This window comes from Anabrus simplex, chromosome 5 (assembly GCF_040414725.1).
Source record: "Anabrus simplex isolate iqAnaSimp1 chromosome 5, ASM4041472v1, whole genome shotgun sequence".
In the NCBI taxonomy this organism is placed as follows: domain Eukaryota; kingdom Metazoa; phylum Arthropoda; class Insecta; order Orthoptera; family Tettigoniidae; genus Anabrus; species Anabrus simplex.
The window spans coordinates 442,433,619-442,454,541 of NC_090269.1; positions in this window are offsets into that span (position 1 = coordinate 442,433,619).

The window sequence follows — 20,923 nt, forward strand, 5'->3', positions numbered from 1 at the left end:
ATATTGTGTTAATATTGGATTCTCTTAGGTAAGTTTTTGAGAAATATTACGGTAAAAGATATTAACATTTCCAGACGTGCTTGAAACGAAGAAAATCCGTTCTTTTTTGAAGTAGCGGGTCCGGATACCTTGTGCAGTTTTATTTTCTTAACTGCGTCACTAGAGATGGGTCCAATTAGTTATTTGCTTGAACTAGTTGATCAGATACCGTTCATATCGTTGAGTCGTTCAAATTAACTAGTTCAAATGAACGTAGTATTTCATCAGGTGATATAGAAAACAAGCGTCTCGGTATAACCAAAGTCTACTAGATTCTATTATAGCGTAGGCAACGGTATAACACTGCGATAATACGACCTGGCAAATCAGGATGCATTCTTGAAAAGTATGGCTGCTGATGGCCTCTGCCTTTTACGAAAGTGCTGCCATCTGGTATGATTCGTAGTAAATATGGCAATTAATAATAATAGTTTTATTGCAGCCAAATGGCCATGTAAGTAAGTACATTAATTCTAACATTTCCACATAGGTCTCATTCTTCTGAACAGAATTTAGTCAATGATTTCCCTCTATTAGGACATGTCAAGACGTGGTATCTATCACATTCACGATCGCACAATTTACACATGCATCCAAGTTCAGGTTCATGAAATGTTTTGGTTTTGCAAAGCTTAAAGTGAAAGCCATGAACAGCCAATCTAATTACAATATGTCTTAATTCGTAGTTCGCTTCCATCCATCCCCGCGTTGTCATAGCATCCGTTGCATAGAAATCTAACCAAATGTCTTCTCTTTTCTGCTTCAGTTCCGTAAGTAGTCGATCGTAATTTGTCGTGGATGGTAGTGACATCTTGAAGCGTAGCTCTTCGATCAGGAAAGATTCCCTTGTCAGAACATACACAAGTCGAGATAGTGTATACTTCGAAAGCCCCAGAGCTCTCTTTAAGTATGCGGCTTTGACTTTCTCTATTCGTCGTAGACTATTAATATTTAGGTATTCCCAGACGAGTTGTAGGCCATAGGTGATTATAGGCACAACTTTAATATTGAAGAGCTCTATCGCTGCTTTAACTGACATCTTACATAAATCTTTGATTTCATTCACTGCTTTAAATGCCAAGATAGTCCTATTCTCTATGTGTTTTGTGAAAACATCACCTCTGGTTTGGAATATGACTCCCAGGTATTTGAAGTGACTAACCCTTGTTAGTTCTTTACCATTGTAATGGACTCTGTCAGTCACTGCTGATCTTCCGCCTTTTCTGAAAATCATGTGGACAGTCTTTTGGTCATTTATGCTGAGATCAATTTCATGTGCCCATGCTGCCAGAAGATCAAAGGACTCTTGCAGGTCCTCCAGCCGTTCTGCAGCGAGAACCATATCATCTGCATATACATACAACTTTACACCATCCTTGATGCATCGCGTCACATCCGAAGTGATTATTGAGAACAGAAGAGGACTTAGAGGATCTCCTTGTAGTACACCATTGGTCTGTGCTATTGCATCTGATATTGATATGTTATCCTGTATAAATACTGTATTGTTGGAGAGAATGTCTTTGATTATGACCGTCAGGTAGTGACTCTTACCAATTAATTGTTCCAACTTTGTCAGGAGTATGTTCCTATTGAGCATATCGAAAGCTTTAGAGAAGTCAACAAAGATTGCGTGGAGCTTTCCACCTGGTACTCTTAGTGCTTCCTCGATATCTTGTTTTAAACACTCCACCGCTTGCAGGGTAGATCTACCTCTTCTGAAACCAAACTGTTGCTCTGGTATATATTGATCCACAAGTGTTGTTAGCCTGTCAGTGAGAATTTTGGTCATTACCTTAAAAAGAGTGCATTCGAGTGCGATACCTCTGTACGAGTCTGGATCTCCCATATCCCCTTTGCCCTTGTATACCATTTTGATGTAGGATCTCCTCCAGCTATCTGGTATTCTACCTCTCCGAAGACATTCGTTCATCAAATAAGACCACGTTTCTTTCAAAATTGAAGTCACAGTTTTTAAATGTTCGTAGTAAATCTGATCAGGTCCACAAGCCTTTCCATTTCCCATGCTGTGTATAGCGTTCTCGATATTCATTACAGTTATAGGCAAAAACTCAGTTACATCTTCTAATTGTGCCTGTAGCGGTCGAGTATCTTTAACCTGAAGCACTTGACACATATGTTTTTCCCAGGTTTCTGTTGGTATGTCCCTAGGGAATTTTGGTTTTCTTGGGTTCAGTATTTTATAAGGATGTCGTTCAGCAACTTCTATCTTCTTTATATCTAGCATTTCTTGGTACTCTTTCTTCTTTTGTTTTATTAGCTGCTTATAGAGCCTGCGAGAGAGTGTGTATATTTCAAGGTTTTCTGGAGACGGAGAATTCAAGGTAATGTGTAATTTATTCAGCGTTTCTTTTCTAGCAGCATAGCAGTCTGAGTCGAACCAGGGCTTTGCTTTCCGTTCGTATGGATCTGTATACTGTATAGCCTTCTGCATCTGGCGGTCTAATTCTAGAACAGCTTCGTCCAACATACCGTCCCTGATCAGTTCCTGTACTATTTCAAAATTTGCTTCTTGTATTTTGGCAGAGTCAAGTGTCCTTGTGGGGTAGAGTGCTGGCATTTTCTTTTTGCCATCTTACCATAAAAGATTAAAGTTTGTTACTACTGGCAAATAGCAATAGGGATGACCTGTTGGTGCGTTGGATGGATGTTTTGCAAGTTCGTAAATACAAGATCTATTGTACTCCTCCCGTTATATGCTACGTATGTAAACTGATTTCGCTGGTTGATTAATTTTAAGCCTTCTTCTTCCAAATATTCCATCACACACGTAGTTTTAAAATCTGGCTTGTCAATTCTACAATTCATATCATCAGCAAGTAACAATGGTTCATCTGGGTCCAACTTGTTTAAGATAGTACCTAATCCTTCTATTATGTCATTCACTGGGGAGTGTGGTTGGTAGTATAGGCATGCTATGGAACATATTTTAGTTCTTATAAACAAGATGTGCTCTGAAGAGTGTATTACTTGAAAAGGCGAGAAATCGCATTTTAATAGGCACGTGATTCCACCTTTTGGTCTGCCTACATGCTCCTGGGAGGCAAAATTATGGATTGTATACATGCCCTTTGTGGACCATTCATATGTCAGCATTGTCTCAGTTAAGATAGCAATATCGTAAGTCATGAAGAAGTTATCAGGGAGCATATTGCTTGCATTTGTCAGGCCTTCTATATTCCAAAGTAATGTCCTAATTTGTATCTGTGTGGTGCATCTTGTGCATTCGCTTCCACTATTTGCAACATAATTACTGCTAGTCAAGTTTGATTCCCTCAGTTCTCCTACTCCGAAACCGATACTGTCTTACGAGCACTCCTTTAGGCCAGAAAGCGGGTGAGCTTGTTCGTTCTAGTTCATCGAACCGTATTCCAATTTTAAAAGCTTTAAAGTAGCCTTTACTTTGCAGCTCGTCACACTGTATTTCACCTGAATAGGTTAGAGGTAATGGATTGGTATGTTCTTACTCAAAAGCCTGTTTTTTCATTTCAGTGGCAATTGATTAGCAATTGTTTTTGCGTAAGTGGAGGGAAAAGTTGTTGTTTGAATTGTGTTTAACATGTGGTCAATACGTTCTGATGAATAAATTTTAATATTTGTTTGAATTGCGTTAACACATGGTCAATAAGTTCATTTGGATCATTTCTAGTGTGGTCAATACCTTCATTTGGATAATTTCTGCTATCTACACGATGCAAAATTAAAGAGACATAAATTACAAGTACCGTACACAAGTTGTCATCTGAATCACTAAAGCGTGGGCGGCTTAATGGAACTGGATTTACTTGTAAATTTTGTAGCTGGGACAAATCCAGCGAACGAGAGTTACGGGGACATATAAGCGTCATACATTCAGTGAGAAGATTCAAAATTCATATAGACTGTCCTGGTAAGTGCTGACGATTTCCATATTAGTAGTTGAATAGGTTAGAGGTAATGGATTGGTATGTTCTTACTCAAAAGCCTGTTTTTTTCATTTCAGTGGTGAATTGTCCGTATATCACTGTGAATCACCAAGAGCTGAGTCAGCATGTGTTGCATGGCCACAGTGAATTAATTCTTGAAGGATGTTCTATCACAGAAATGTCTTCAGTAACATGAAAGGTGGGGAGAATGTTCAACCATTGCATCATAATAGTTATGCAACAGGTCTTCACATTCATATTTTTGTTCACTGTATCTAGTTAGGCAATCCATGTGGAGATAGTTGAATGCATAAATGTTCATTAAAGTTTATTAAAGGTAGGCCTATTCCATGAAATATCACAATCTGCTACAAGCTCTTCACAAAATGTTATGACATTTTTCTCACGTGTTCATTAAATAGCAGTACCAGTATTCTTTAAATCAGTATAATTTTCTCTTCCTATTAATAGCTCCATTAGGCCTAATGATGCTCGAAATGTACTCGCCACCAAAATTCATGCTTTCAGAAAGATTTTCCTTAATATTTTCAGTATTTATTTGAAATAAATAATTATTTGCATGAGGAGAAGATTCCCGTAGGGTGAAATCTCAGATTTCATTAAAATTGTTATACTGGCACTAACTGCATTTTATCATTCTTTGAAATCTCAAGAAGGGTACCTATGGTTCTTGCTGAATTCGTTAAAGTATTATTTTAAGAAATTTTGTTAAGAGTTATCTGTTTCTAGCAGTTACAGCATTATATCCATTGAAAGAATGTGCACAAAATTCTGAACATATTAATCCATGATGCAAACCTACCGGTACATTTTAAATTATATGTCTGTTTTGAATACAGGATGATTACTTCCCCCTGTGAAATATAATTGTTGCAAGGCAGAAGTGGCCGGAGTGAATTCTGATTTCCATTTTAGAATTAGCATAGGAAGTCAGTGTGTTGATGTCACACCGATTGATCTAACGCAAACGTACATTTTATGTAATATTTCATAATTATTTTCATTCTTAGATAAAGTAATTATTTTAATTTTCAGGAATAACTTAGAGATGGGAATGTTTGCATAGTAAGATTGAATACCTACTTTCCTTAATCTTGTCTATAATCTGTCCTTATTTGCTCCATTCCACAGTTCTTGACAAACTGTCTGTTTAGGCTACATCTTCTATAATCTATTTTGTCCACAAATATGGTTCCTGTGGGAGTTAAAGATCTGTTTAATCAACTTTTAGATTCAAAGAAAACATTGACAGCACCACCACCACCAATACCATTAAATTATCTTTGTCTTTCTGAAGTGGCAAGAAAAGTGCTCATTTCTTTGCCAGAATCTGCCAGGTATTTACATAAATTTATGAAATAATATTTGTTACATCCTCATGTAATTCATGAACTTTCTTTGAAAAAATTTATATTTTAATATCTTTTGAGGTAACTGCTAAGGAAATTGTCATTGTTTAAGAAGCCTTTCTCATGGTCAGTCGAGATTTCTTCTGAGGATGCAGAGCACAGTTTTCTGCGAAACGTTAAGAATTTCACCTTATTTTCTTGACACGGCATAAGCCCAAAAGCCTATACAGCATCATGTCTACTATTTTGTCATACAGTAAGCTTACTTGAAACTCTGGAAAAGGAAATAAAATAGCGAATGGTTTGTTCCAGATGTAAAGAATTGCATTTTGAAGAGTAGAAGTGTAGTTTTCCAGAAAATAATATATAACCACTACTTTTTTTCCAAAGAAATAAACCTTTTGTTGGATCAAGTTGCACAAGTCTTGGTGAGTGGAGTCAATAGTAGCACCTGAAGAGTGATTTCTAGCCTCCATGGCTCAGGCGGCAGCGTGCCAGCCTCTCACCACTGGATTCCGTGTTTCAAATCCCAGTCACTCCATGGGAGATTTGTGTTGGACAAAAAGGAGGCAGGAGAGGTTTTCTCCAGGTACTCCGGTTTTCCCTGTCATCTTTTATTCCAGCAACACTCTCCAGTATCATTGCATCTGTCAGTTATTAATCATTGCCCCAGAGAAGAGCAACAGGCTTCGGCAGCCGGCACAGATCCTATCCTCACCACTAGATGGGGCTTCATGTGTTCCATTCCTGACCCGGTTGAATGACTGGAAACAGGCTGTGAATATTCATACTCGGGAGTGATTTCCAGTAATTTTTTTCTGAGTAATTCAGTGCTTGGAGATACTGATCAGCTATTCAGGCTGGGCTGGGTAGCTAGGGCAGTAGAGCACTGGCTTTCTGAGCTCAAGATGATATGTTCAATCCTAGCCCAGTCTAGTGGTACTTGAATTTAATGGTGCTTTTTGAGTATCCAACTTAACAGACAGACCATAGTCAGAGGTATTTATCAAAATTATCTGAAGCTCACTTAAAATTCTCAAGTTCAAAGTTTATTTATAGAAGTATGCATGGAAATCACATTTTTATGTTGAGATAGTCATTTTTAAAATACAACAATGAACATTAGATCAGCCTGCCTGGTGGCCATGATCGTTAAGGTGTTGAAGTCTAAACTGTCTGACACCAAGGTTAGCCAGTTCGAGTCCCGTTGGTCAAAAAATTTCAACATCAGAATGTTGGCTAGCAGGGTAGGGGAGGGGGTGGTATACAATTTATAACCACTAGATTGCTTGTCAAAAGCCTGGATTAAATTCCAAACCTCTCTGCAATGCTCATATGGAGTGAAGGCATATGACGCTGTTGATAGTGATTTGTCCGTCGGATGGGGACGTTAAGCCTTGAGCAGATCTCTTGGTGCTAATCGACAGGAGTAGGCTACGTGCTGGCATGGGTTTCACCCTCTCACTTCCTAGTATCATATATCACATAATTCATTTCATCTCATTAACTCCTCTGATGAGGTTGACGTCAGGAAGGGCATCCAGTCATAAACACCCGCCACGACAGATTCATCTCACCTCACCTCATACCCGACCCCGTACAGAAACGGGACAAGGGTTGGCCAAACAACAATAAACATTAGATCACCAAAACAGTACTCTACAAACAATGTCCAAACCTTGTCCCGTTTTATCTACGGGGTCGGGAATACGGTGAGATGAATCAGTCGTGGTGGGTTTTTATGACCGGATGCCCTTCCTGGTGTCAGCCTCATCAGAGGAGTCAATGAGATGAAATGAATGACGTGATATATGATAGTAGGAAGGGAGAGGGTGAAACCCTGTGCCAACATATAGCCTACTCCTGTCGAATAGCACCAAGGGATCTGCTCAAGGCTTAACATCTCCAACCGATGGACGAATCACCATCAACAGCGTCATATGCCTTCGTTCTATATGAGCACTGCGGAGAGATTTGGAATTTATTCCAGGTTTTTGGCACGAAATCTAGTGATTAGAAATTGTATATCACCACCTCCTCTACCCTGGTGGCCAAAGATTCTGATGGCCAAAATGTTTTCGATCAAGGGGAATTGAACAGGCTAACGACGGTGTTAGACCATGCAGACTTCAATGCCTTAACAATTATGGCCACCGGGCGGGAACGAGTACTCTACAAATAAGTTTAGTAAAAAAATATCTAATTTGTTGTAGTTTGTGAGTTTTTATGGAATGACCCTTACCATAACACAAGTTGAGCTGTGCAATAAGTTTATTATTATCTTAATGTTAATAACTAGTAATTCAATTTTTCTATTCTTTTCAAGAATTTAAGGTATGGAATCAAAGGAAAAAAAGACACTCAATCCAGATATTTTCTAACTAGTCCACCAAGACATAAGAGGACATCGACAACAACCAAACCAAACCCCATGACACTACAGCCCTTGAAGGATCTACTTATTTCTGTCATCGCAGTGGATTGGTCAAAAGAAGAGGAAAGGGAATACGGCATATGAAATTTCAGGGTTCGTGTAAAATAAATAAGTCGAGTGTGCATGTTATTTACAATAATGTACATTTTGGACATCGCAGAGAAGGTGGGCATATCCTGCTATCAAAAGAAGAGAGAGAGAGAGCAGATTGCTGGCCAGTTAGTTCAGAATATTCCCTTTGACACTGTTCTGAAGAATATCACAGACAATTTAGATACTAAGCAGATTACCAGGCTACACCTTTTGCAAAGACATGACCTGAGTAATATTGTTCGTGATTTTAGATTAGATAGTAATTAACAGAGTCAGAAAGATGTAGAAAGTGTGTGCACTGGGATGGATAGGTTAAAAGACCAAGGTAATGAGTATGTCCGGTTTGGTAAATTACAAGGGATTTCCAACCCAGAATACGGATTGACAGAGAACGATTTTGTATTAATAATTATGACTGATGTGCAGAAAGTAATGCTTGTGGAGTTTGGGAAAAAATCATTTGTATGGACAGTACTCATGGGACAAATGCTTGTGACTTCTCACTTACAACATTATTGATGTTAGATGAATATAATGAGAGATTCTCTGTTGCATTCTGTTACTCTAATCGAACAGACTGCAATGTGCTGAAATGGCTTTTTTTTTTTTTTTTTTTTTTTTTTTTTGTATATTGTCAAATAATCAATATCTGCAATTGATTTTCCGGTGCAGATACTGATAACTGATAATTAGGCTTCATTCTCTAATGCATGGGTTGAAGTCACGGGTGCCCCTTTGAAGAAACTTCTATGCATGTGGCATATGGATAGGGCTTGGAGAAAGAATATTTCCTCTAAAATTCATTGTAGACAGGCATTCAAAGCAATTGTGTAACAAACACCTAAGGATGTTGTTGCAGTGTGAAAACGTAGTTGAATTCCACAGTGAGCTCAACAACTTCCTAGATGCTTGTGAAAATAATGACACATGTAGAGAGTTTGGTGTGTACTTCAAAAAGGAATATGCTAGTAGGTGTGATCAGTGGGCCTGTTGTTACCGATTAGAAATGCACATTAATACCAGTATGCATTTAGAAGTCTTCCACCAAGTCCTAAAGCAAGTGGTAATGAAAGGTCTTCGAGTCAGTAGGATGGATAAGAGCATATATGCTGTGATGTCAGTGGTAAAACACAAAGTGTTTGATAGGTTGCTAAAAGTAAATAAAGGAAAACTTAGCAAAGCTGTGCAACATATAAGGCAGAGACACAAAAACAGTCCACAAATGTGTATTGATGATGTGACAGTGGAAAGTTCCACTTTATGTAAGGTTGAAAGCAGGAGGACAGATGAGTTTAGTGTCAGGAAAGAATGTGTAACAGTTCATTCATTCTGCTGTCCATTGATTTGCTCTGAATATAAAATATGTATTCCATCAGTATCCATGTACATGCTGTGACTATTCTTTGCATTCTACAATATGCAAACATATTCATTTGGTTTTGAGGAGAGCCTATTGTACTCATCTGTCCTGGAATTCCTGAGTTCTTTAATTATTTTGAAAATTTTCCCTACGTGCAACTTCATGCCATGTATATTTTATTTCACTTGTTCATGGTAGTTTATAATTTACTCAACATATCTGTAAGTGTATCTTTATTATCCTTGAGTGAGTCAAGATTATTTTCCAGTTTAGACATGTTTTTTACAGTACTTTAAAATGAATCATTCAGTATATTTGGCACAATGGCTACAGGCTCCTTTGTTACCTTCCTAGCAGTTTCATTATTTCAGCACAAGCTGCCATGCATTTATTTTTGGAACTAATGAATTTGTCATTGGCAATTATTTTTCATTTTTCAATGTGTCTTCTACATAATTATTTAATGGCATTGTACCTTTCTTTGCCTTCTGAAATACCCTGCTTAGCTTTAATGTAAAACAGTACCAATGAGTTCTTAATGGCTGCAAGATGAGGAGTGTATCATTTTGACATGTTTTCTCATGTACCATTGTATTAATATTTTAATAAATGAATGTACATAAAAATAATGAGTTGACATTTATTGAAAATAATTCCTACATATTACTGTACAATGCAGTTGGTGTTTCAATGCTGATAATGATCCTGCAATCATTAAGAGGGAAATTCCTCAAGGCAATATTATTGGACCTTAAATAACATGAGTAAACAACTGGAATCTGAGATAAGGCTTTTTGCGGATGATGTCATACTGTATAGAGTAATAAATAAGTTACAAGATTGTAAGCAACTGCAAAAAGACTTCGAAAATGTTGCGAGATGGACAGCAGGCAATGATATGATGATAAACGGTGTTAAGTCAGGTTGTGAGTTTCACTAATAGGAAAAGTCCACTCAGTTTTCATTACTGCATTGATGGGGTGAAAGTTCCTCATGGGGATCATTGTAAGTATGTATGTGTTGATATAAGTAAAGATCTTCATTGGGGTAATCACATAAATGTGATTGTAAGTAAAGGGTACGGATTTCTGCACATGGTTGTGAGGGTATTTAGGGGTTGCAGTAAGGATGTAAAGGAGAGGGCATATAAGTCTCTGGTATTACCCCAATTAAGATTAAGTTTCCAGTGTATGGGACCTTCACCATGATTACTCGACTTGAGAAATGGAAGAAATCCAAAGAAAAGCAGCTTGATTTCTGACAGAAGAGATGCGTTACAAAAATGTTGCAGAATTTGGGATGGGAAGACTTGGGTGTAAGGAGACTAAGTGGTACTTTCTGAGCTGTCAGCGGAGAGATAGTGTGGAATGACATTGGTAACTGAATAAGTTTGAGATCAAAATATGAAGATAAAGTTGAAATTCAAGAGGACAAACTGGGACAAATATTCTTTTATAAGAAGAGGAGTTAGTGATTGGAATAATTTACCATGGGAGATGTTTAATAAATTTAAGAATTCTTTGTAATTCTTGAAGAGAAGATGAGTAAACATCAGACAAAGTATCTCCCCCCTGGGCAACTGCCCTAAATGCAGATCAGTGGTGACTGATGCGAATGACAGAAAACATGACCGACAAATGGTGAATAAGTTAATCTGGAAAGGACAGCTGAACCAGAAAGTGATGTAACAAACAATATAGAGGGAAAAATATTCTTGACATAGTGCTAATAAAACCAGATGAGAACTATAGAAAAATTGAAGTGATCATGAAGACCTTTTTTGTTGTAGTTTAAAATAAATGTGAGAGGATAGAATGCTGCAAGACTATTAGGCAATATCATAAGGTTGATAAGAGAGACATAGGGGAGTTTTTAAAAATTAATTATGATTAGTTAAAAATGGTGAATGAAAATATAAACTGACTATGGGATGGGTTTAACTAATTGTTGGGGAGTTTGAAAACAGGTATGGTATTTTTCTAAAGTGGTAAGTAATGGTATAGACCCACTGTATTATAACAGAGGTGCAGGTTAGAAAGAAATAGGAATATATGAGGAAGTAAGGAGAGACAAAAAGAACTTACTAGGAAATTTAATTTAGCAAGAAAAGTCAGCTAAGGTTAACATGATGACAAGCATAATTGACAGCCATATGAATTTTAGTGAGTACCGTACCATAATGGATGGGTATGTATAGGTACATTTAAGGCAGACACAAATTCCAGGATGGACATTCAAGGGAAAAGTAATGAACTAGGAGAGTGTTTATGTGAGGACTTCCAGAAAGCATAAGAATTCAGTTAGCAATATGCAAAGATAGTTGGATGTAAGATTAACTTCCAGGTTGAGGAGGTGTCTGATACAGGCAAAGTAGTGGAATTTACCTATTATAATGATGACATTTTCAAAAAAGGGAAATAAGCTGAAAGCTAGAAAAAAAAGCAGCTGGCCTTATTAAGAATTCAGGGTAATTACTAGAAATATGCTGCCATATCGGAAATATTTCTTTACTGTTTGTAAGAAGGAGTTCTAGCCCCAGTGTATAAAGAAAAGGGTGATGAACATCAGGCAGATAATTACAGGCCAGTCTGCTTAACATGTGTTTTATATAAGCTCTGGTTTGATAGAAGGCTGTACACGTTTAGGAAAAGTTATTCCAGTGAGGCTCAACTTGTAGGATTCCAACATGATATAGCAGATAATTTACATTCAGGTCGAATGGACTATATGTATTCATCCATGGTCGTGGTGGTGTTTATTGTTTTAAGAGGAACTGGGCAACCATCCTCTATTAACACGAATCAGAGGGAAGAGATTGGACACTTTGAAAAAAGAAGGTAGTGGCCAAAGGAAGGTGACGGCCATGAAGACTGGTAAAGTGAAAGTCTCTCTAGACATCATAAACTTAATACCACTGGGGTCAGAAAAGAACAAGAAATGACCAAGGGAGATTGGATAGGATAAATGAAAGTGAAGAACTCGGTGTGTAAGTAAAGGGAAGTAATGCCAGGGCTCAGCCAAAGTCCCCATGGTTGGCAACCTGTGCTTGCCAGTTTAGAGTTCCTGGGCTCCTTTTAGTTGCCTCTTATGGCAGGCAGGGGATGGGTGTATTCTATTGCCCCCACCCATAGGAGGTACTGATTCAAGGATTTTGACAGGATAGAGATTACTGACAAAAATGAGGGCTAATGGACAAAAGAGTGGTTGAATGGGTGGCTAAATTTCTAGAAAGAACTCACAGAATTAGAGTAGTTGAAGCATTACCTGATCCCGAAATAGTTATCTGGAATCAAAGATAAGGCTTTTGTTGTTGATGATGTTACACTGTATGTATTGAATAAGCTGCAGGTTTGTAAGCGATTATAAAAAGAGATCAACAATGTTGTAAGACTGACAGTAGACAAAGGTATGATGGTAAATGGGATGAAAAGTCTGGTTGTAATTTTCACAAAGAGGAAAAGTCCTCTCAGATTTAATTACTCTATTGATCAGGTGACAGTACCTCATGGAGATCACGGTCTAGGTCTTAATATAAGGAAAGATCTTCATTCATGAATGAGATAGTACATAAAGGTTACACATGAGGGTATTTAAGGGTTGTAGTAAGGAGGTAAACCCGAGGGCATATACAATAAGTCTCTGGTAAGACCCCCAATCAGAGGATGGTTTCACTGTGTGAGACTCCCAACAGGATTACTTGATACAAAAACTGGAGATGATCCAAAGGAAAGCAGTATAATTTCTTCTGGTGATTTCCGACAAAGGAGTAGTTTTTGAATATGTTGGAAAGAAAAGACCTGGGAGTAAGGAGACGAGATGCTTGACTAAGCGGGATGCTCTGAGCTGTCAGCAGAGAGATGGCATGTGATGGGCGTAGCCATAAGGGGTGGGTTTACTGGTGGTTAGAAACCCCATGGAAATTTTATAAAAGAAAATAAACGGAAATTGACTATAAACACGTGAAAGTCAACTCAATGGGGTGGCTCTTTTTAACATTCATAGAGACATAATTGTAAAACAAACATATATCTTGAATATGTCTTCTAAGAAGCCTCGAAAGTTGGATTTTAGATTGTGAACTGAACATACCATTCGCTATAAAACTTCTAAGCTTGATCGTATTGTTCTTTCTGTATTTTAATGTAAGATTCTGTAGTGTACTGCAATCTGAATATCAACGTAATTCATTTGTATTAATGTCTTTATGATGACACTCAAGCATGCACAAGCACCTTAACTTTAAGCCCCCTCCCATAAGTTGATCTGCTACTGGCATGTAATGGCAATAGTAGACAAATAAGCTTGGAGAGGAGCTTTTAAAGGTAGGATAGATCACAATATGAGGATAACGTTGGAATTCAAGAGGACAAATTATAAGAAGACGAGTTAGGGATTGGATCAATTTACCATGGGAAATGTTTGATAGATTTCCGAGTTCTTTGAAATCATTGAAGAAAACATTAGGTAAAATGATAGAGTATCTTCCAATTGGGCTACAGCTCTAAATGCAGATCATTAACCATGGGCTTAATAGAATCCTTGATAATTCATCAATGAAATTATAACACGTAAAATTTCTGCTAACCAAGCTTGAAAGGTCTAATAAATTGTACAAAAATACAGGTTATGCAGTTGTTAATATGAATAATGAAAGCACCGACACGAATTCCTCGAAGTATAGACAGTCCCAAAAGCAGATCAATGATGATTGATTTCATAGAACCCTTCATAATTCATCAGTTATGTTATCATGTATAAGAAACACCCCTAACCTCGTTTTTTTCTGCTAACATAGCTTGAAATGTCGAATACGGTACCTTATGCAAAACTATCGGTTACGAAAATCTAAACTTGGATTTCTGTGTAAAAACCTGAAATAATTCCATAATTATTAACGAGGACTATAAAAACACTGCATCGGTTTTCTGAGCAACTCAACCTGAAATCATTCATAGTAAATCGAAAAAAGAATCGTATCCTTTCGTATTCGAGTTTTAATTATTACTGTGTTAAATTTAATTCTTCTGTTTTAGGTTATCAGACAAACGTATATAGTGGCATAAATAGGCTGGATTCGATCACTGATTCCCTCCTCATCAGCTGATCATCGTAAACAAACTAATCGCGAAGTCGCCATCACCAAAGCAAGGGAATTATGGGAATAAAAAGCGGCCAGGGCAAGACCAACTACAACCTATCAGACCTTAATGCAGAATCCAACATGGCGGAAACATTGGGCTCACTGTCTGCTGTGGGAAGCAGCTAGGCATTAATTCCTAACTAATATAACTAACGCCGATAACGTTCATAATTCATAATCGTAAAGAAGAATTAGTACATGAAATATAAATCATGTTTCCATAGTTATAAAACACGAAACGGTTTAAAATAATATACCAAAATCGAAATAAGTACGGTATTCAACCAACTTACATGACAAAATGTAAGTACCGTAATTAATATTTGTTGGTAAAACAACCACGCACAACACATTACAAAAAACTTCATAAGAGTGAAATGACACACTGTGCTTAGTAAATAAGATATTTAGCAACCAGGTCAACTTTAAATATCACACGACTCAGTAACATAACCCTGCAACACTTGAAATTGACAACATTTAATAAATATTTGTTGGTAAAACACAACAGTGCACACGCAACACATTACAAGAGAAAAAAACTCATAACACTGAAATAGTGTACCGTACTCAGAAAATAAGAAATTCAGCAACCAAGTCTACTTTAAACACTCACATGACTCACTAACATAACCCTACAGCCAGTACACTTGAAAATGACAGAATTAAAGCAGCATTTGTTGGTAAATCACATCAATACACAACACGTACGTATGTTAAGTGCTTAGAACTGAAGGCTGGTTTGATCCTCCCAGTTCCACCATCAGCTGTCAGAGGTGGCCTAGGTGTCACTGAAGAGGCATATTAGGGAAGGTGAAGTAGCTCTCCGTTGCTTTCCTCGTTGAGCCAAAAGTTGCTATTATATATCAGTCTGCCAAGCCCACTAAAATGAATGCACTGACTGACCCTATGAGCAATATTTTCACACCGTCCATCACAGAGACTGGCTGCATAAGAAATGGCATTGCTAGCATCACTCATACCTCGGTCACTTTCATGTTAATACCAATATTCTTGGTCTGTTATAGGACATAATAAATTCTGCAGCTAACTCATTCCTGGTTGCCAACGTTTTGCCCCAGTGTGCTTAGTTGGGCTCACCAGTTGGTGAATAGCACACCTACCAAGACGCATGGCTAGTGCATACCGTGGAGGTCACTGCGTAGGCTACTGGAGCCACCGGCAGTGCCAATGCACTATGAGAGACTTTGTCTCATTTTCAAAAATCGATGCCTGCCAGACCATCATGTTCCCTATGGGATTCGACATCTACATCACTTTCATGTTGTCAAAGCCAAGGATGAGACTGAGACAGGTTAATGGAAGTAACAAAATTGCTCTAGTCCATACCAGAAGACATTGTGCACTGAGAACACTAGGTCTTGCCAGCAAAGGCATATTACATGAAAAATACAAATTAACCAGGACAGTGAAATAACATGCTCTACAAATACACATTCACCGGCTACATTGTACTTTAAATATGGAATTAAAGGTATATTTATAAGAACATCAGGTTATTTTCAATGGCACTAATCGAGATTAGAGACAAACTTAACTCTAGAGACAAACTTCTCTAGGAGGCGCTGGTCTTGGCCATCAAAGAGAATGAGTAAGAGATAACTCTCAACGTTATTTTTCACTTCTGTACGCAACGGCTGCGCAAAGATCGCCAGGAATTGCACAATAGCGCCTCTAGTGAGCACAGGGCTGAACTAAAATTAGCGGGCGGGCGATTTAAATCGTTTAGCGCGCGGAGGGTCCCCAGGTTCTCGCCCCCCCCCCCCTTAAATATTATATTAAATATATTTTTGTTCTTTTTTACCCTCATATTTTTTCTTTCATTTCCTTTTCTTTCTTTCCTTCTTTGTTACCTTTTTCTGAAATACTGCATTCTGAACAACAATACACCTGGAGGTTGGCCTGTGCTTTATTATTATTATTGTTATTAATAATTTTTTGCTGGAGAAAAGAAGCTTACCAGCTTGTGCTGCTTATATTAATTATTTGATTTATGGAGTTATATTTTACTTTTACTAATTCACAAAGCCATGAAGGATGGGAGTGACTGGTCTTGCCTATGCTGCTTTTGTTTGTTTCTGCTGAGGAAAATGGACGCTAACTCACAAAGGGAGGAAGGAAGTGACCAGAAGGTGAGTGGGATTGGCAATCCCTATCTCAGATTAAGACCTATGATAGAAATAGGCACTAACATCCCCTCGTACATCAGTCCTCTTTAACACTACTTAAGCCAACCGTAACAGTCAATAGTATCAAGATATGCCACTTATGCAGGAAATAAAATATAAATACAATGTAAGAAAGAAAACCATACACAGGAACCACAATGATGAAAGGAAACTCATATGATAAGGAGGGAGTTTGTAGGATTCAATGATAAATTGAAATGAAACATGATCTTTTGGTTTATGGAGCTATATTCTACCTACTATCCACTGTGTTACAGGTATAAAATTGTGTAGAAATTTGCACAAAATAATCTAATCTCATGACATAACATTCAGCAGTGTTAATCATCAATTAATATTCATCAGCCAGAAAACTATGCAATACAACACAAATACAAAATCATTCATTTAGGAAAGAAAGACTGGAACTGACAAGTTACAACATAATACTTTTCTCTCTTATTGCAGTCTAACGTTGCACTGACATTGCAAAAGTTTTCAGCAACACCATTTGTATTTTCCCAAGGAACTTACTATATGATACATCTTTTAGTCTGTCAAAAGAGGCACCTAGGGCCACACACTGAGAAATATTGAGATTTGTACTTCTTTTGCATCTACTAGAGGATGGCAAATCTCTGGCAGAGTAGTGTTTGAAGAAACCAAGACATGATAGCACATACTCTGTTCCTACATACTGCACCAAAACACAACATATCATTCAATCAGTCATCTGCATTTAGATGATAAACAATGTCAAGCTACAAAATTGTATGCATCCCGTGTATTCATTGATCTGCACTATTTTACTTAAAAATGTTCTATTTTATGTGACAGTGGGATATATCTAAATTTTTCTGCTACATGGAAAAAGATGGAATCATGAATATGTTTGTGGGTTTAAAAGACAAGAGAGCGCTTACAGATTCTGTGATCATTCCCTCTTACAACATGCAGGAGGTACAAATAATGCTTCCTTTCAGTCCATCCGCAGGAGAGGAGATCCAATAAATGGACAGAAATATGTAGCATCAGGATCTACGTACAATAATATGGCAGCTGATCCAGCACAAAACATTACCATGCCAAGTCACAACATAGCTTCGCCTATTAAGAGCTATGTCCAAGGAATTGTATGCTAATTTAGTACAGTATTATGAACAATATGCTGCTACTTCCACAACATTATGGTGTGCAAGGGCCTTTGCTGTGATCTAGATGAAATGCCTGTTGAAGACAGTGGAAACTCACTTCAGACAGGGCCATTAGTACCTACTGTATATCGAAGGCAGAAATCTATGTTGGTGGTTGCAGAGTAGGCTGATCTGTGGTCTGACAGCATGCACTCCACCCGGCCAACCAAGTGGGGAGCCTGGCACAAGTAAGCGGAAACAATGCCAAAATTCAATTAAGGGCTGCGTGGTTGCCCACCCCCTACCCACAGGGGGACAATTATGATAAGGCTAGTTTCTTTACGTTGCACTGACACAGATAGGTCTTATGGCGACGATGGGACAGGAAAGGCCTAGGAATGGGAAGAAAGCAGCTGTGGCCTTAATTAAGGTACAGCCCCAGCATTTGCCTGGTGTGAAAATTGGAAACCACAGAAAACCATTTTCAGGGCTGCCGACAGTGGGGTTCGAACCCACTATCTCCTGGATGCGACCTCACAGCTGTGCGCTCCTAACCGCACGGCCAACTTGCCCAGTACTATGATAAGGAAAGTTTGTAGAACTGTTACCATCACATCAAGTGAATGGGTTACCAACATCACAAAATTCACAAATATTAATTTAGTTACTTGGACATTGCATACATACCAGTACATACTTTTGTATAGGAGGATGTGCATACAAACTGCAAATAAGAGAGGAGAGAGCATAATATATTTCCTGTGTTCTGATGAGAAATGTTCTCCAAAATACAAGATTTTCAGTGAAACCTCCTTTGGTAGAAATGGATGCTTAACCAAAACTATGACTTCTTTACACAAATCATTCACACAATATCACACGACACTTCCACTTCAGTATTTGAATATTATCATACAAATGATGATCTCATATAAAGGAACAGACTATGAGTTCAGTAAACCACATGTTTGAAAGGTTCATTGCTCTTGAAAATAACTCCACATTACAGTTTTTCACTTCCCATTTAGCAGATATGTTTCATGCTGTACTTAATCTCCCTATAATAATATTAATAGTAATACTAATATTAATGATAATAATACATGTCCCATGAAGTTTAAATAAAGTGTTTGATTATATAACAACTGTAGGGCAGGAATTTATAAAAGTCATTATGAATGCAATTAAGACAAATGGGGGTCTGAAACATGCAGATGTATGGCATATTTTGAATTACAACACTGAACATGAACTTAACATTTTTCCACCTTTATGAACAATTATAATGATGTTCTGGGCTTCATAATGATCTCATTTTTTTGCCTATGAGGCTCATACACCGATTAATGGCAACGATGGAATGGGCCTCAGAAGGATGCAACTGTGGCCTTAATTACGGTATGGCCTTAGTATCTGCCTGCCTATTGCAAAGAAGGGAAACCATCTTCAAGATAGCTGACAGTGGGGTTCGAACCCATCACTGCCCAAGCGCAATTTCATAGATACATGACCACACTGCACAGCCTACTTGTTGGGTGTTTTGTAATACAAAATTAAATATATTGCTAAACAATCATTAGCATTCATAAACTGAAATTGCTTAATTTGAATGTAAAATTAACAATAATAACATTAGCACCAGTGTTCTCCCCAGAAATGTTTGTCAGGCGGGTGGCAAGAATGAGTAGCCGGGCGGGGAATACTACGTAAAACTTCAATATGAATATAAATTTCAATTCGTTTCCCTTAGGACGTTCACAATAATATCACACAGGTAAATATTAACTGCACAATTGAGCTATTTGAATGTTATTATCATGAACAAGTTATAACAGAGTACGTTGAACGTCTAGTGTTCTATTGCTCCTTCCAAATCATGCAACACTGGACTTAGGCCTCCCACTTGGTTGCTGTGGACATGTGGACTGCCATACAGGTTTGTGATGTCATACAGAATAGAGGGCTTGCATGTGATTCCACGCTAATCCAGACCCCTGCTCGCGACTACATAGTGGTCAAGCTAAACATTTGATCTCCGATGTAACTGATGCAATTATGGTAATGATTTATCATTTAAATTGGCAGATTTACAGTATTTATAGGTGAATTTGGAGCACCCAATGACTCAAATGTGTACCTATTAATAATATTATGTAATTAGCATATATCTAGGTTTAGTCAAGCGGTCTCTAAAACCGGCAGGGTGGTGCATCCATTAGAAAGGTCCTAGGGAGAACACTGAGCACATAAATACCAATTAGTGAAACAACAATTACAGTCCACAGGCTGAAGAGAATAAGAAATTACCTCAATAGTTCTTCATAATAACAACTCTTTACAATGAACGACATCCACTCAGGAAGGGAAGATTTCTTTCTAAGGGTTATATATCACTGTCAGCACAGACGAGCGATGACTCATTAAAAGTTTATTCATAGTAGCAGCAGGCGTGGAGATGGTGGTGGCAGCAACAGCACCGGTGGTAGTAGTAGTAGTAGTAGTAGTAGTAGTAGTAGTAGTAGTAGTAGTAGTAGTAGTAGTAGCAGTAGCAGAGGCAGTAGGAGTGCAGGTGATGGGAGCAGCAGTCATAGCAGCTGAAGGCCTTGGCCAAGGACCAGACTCGTGTTCAGGCACACCTACATGCACAAGAAAAAACAATAAGAATGGTACCATTTTTTCCTCCTCTACTACAGTGAATGCAGGCTATTGATTTTCAAATCTCATAATGTCATTCATTCATAAACATGTATTATGGTTCTTACGGTCCCTCTATGGTTCTTACAGTAAGCAAAACAGCAATAAAATTACATTGAGCATATGATATTGTCCACCTAAATATTAAGCACATGAATACATTAACAGTAACTGTATTGAGAGATGTCATACAACTGTTTTTGCTCCATTCATGTTCAGTTGAACTTAAGGAAGAAAACCTAATTGTACTTGCACATTTTATATTCACTGAGTCCAGAAAAGATCCCCTACATGCTGAGAGGATGTTGGAAATAAATTCAAAATGGTACATTCAAATGTTAGAAATTCCCCATCCCCTCCCCCCATGGGCCTGGTTCACCTCTGCTTAGCCAACCCGGTCACTCCAAGCACCCCCAGGGTCACCTGTGCAGACACCAAGTCAACGTAGATCACTGACCAGAACTCCTGACCTCAAACCATCCTCTAAATGAAGAGTGGACACTGCAGTTCAGCACATAATGAAAGCCATCAAAATAGTGAAAAAT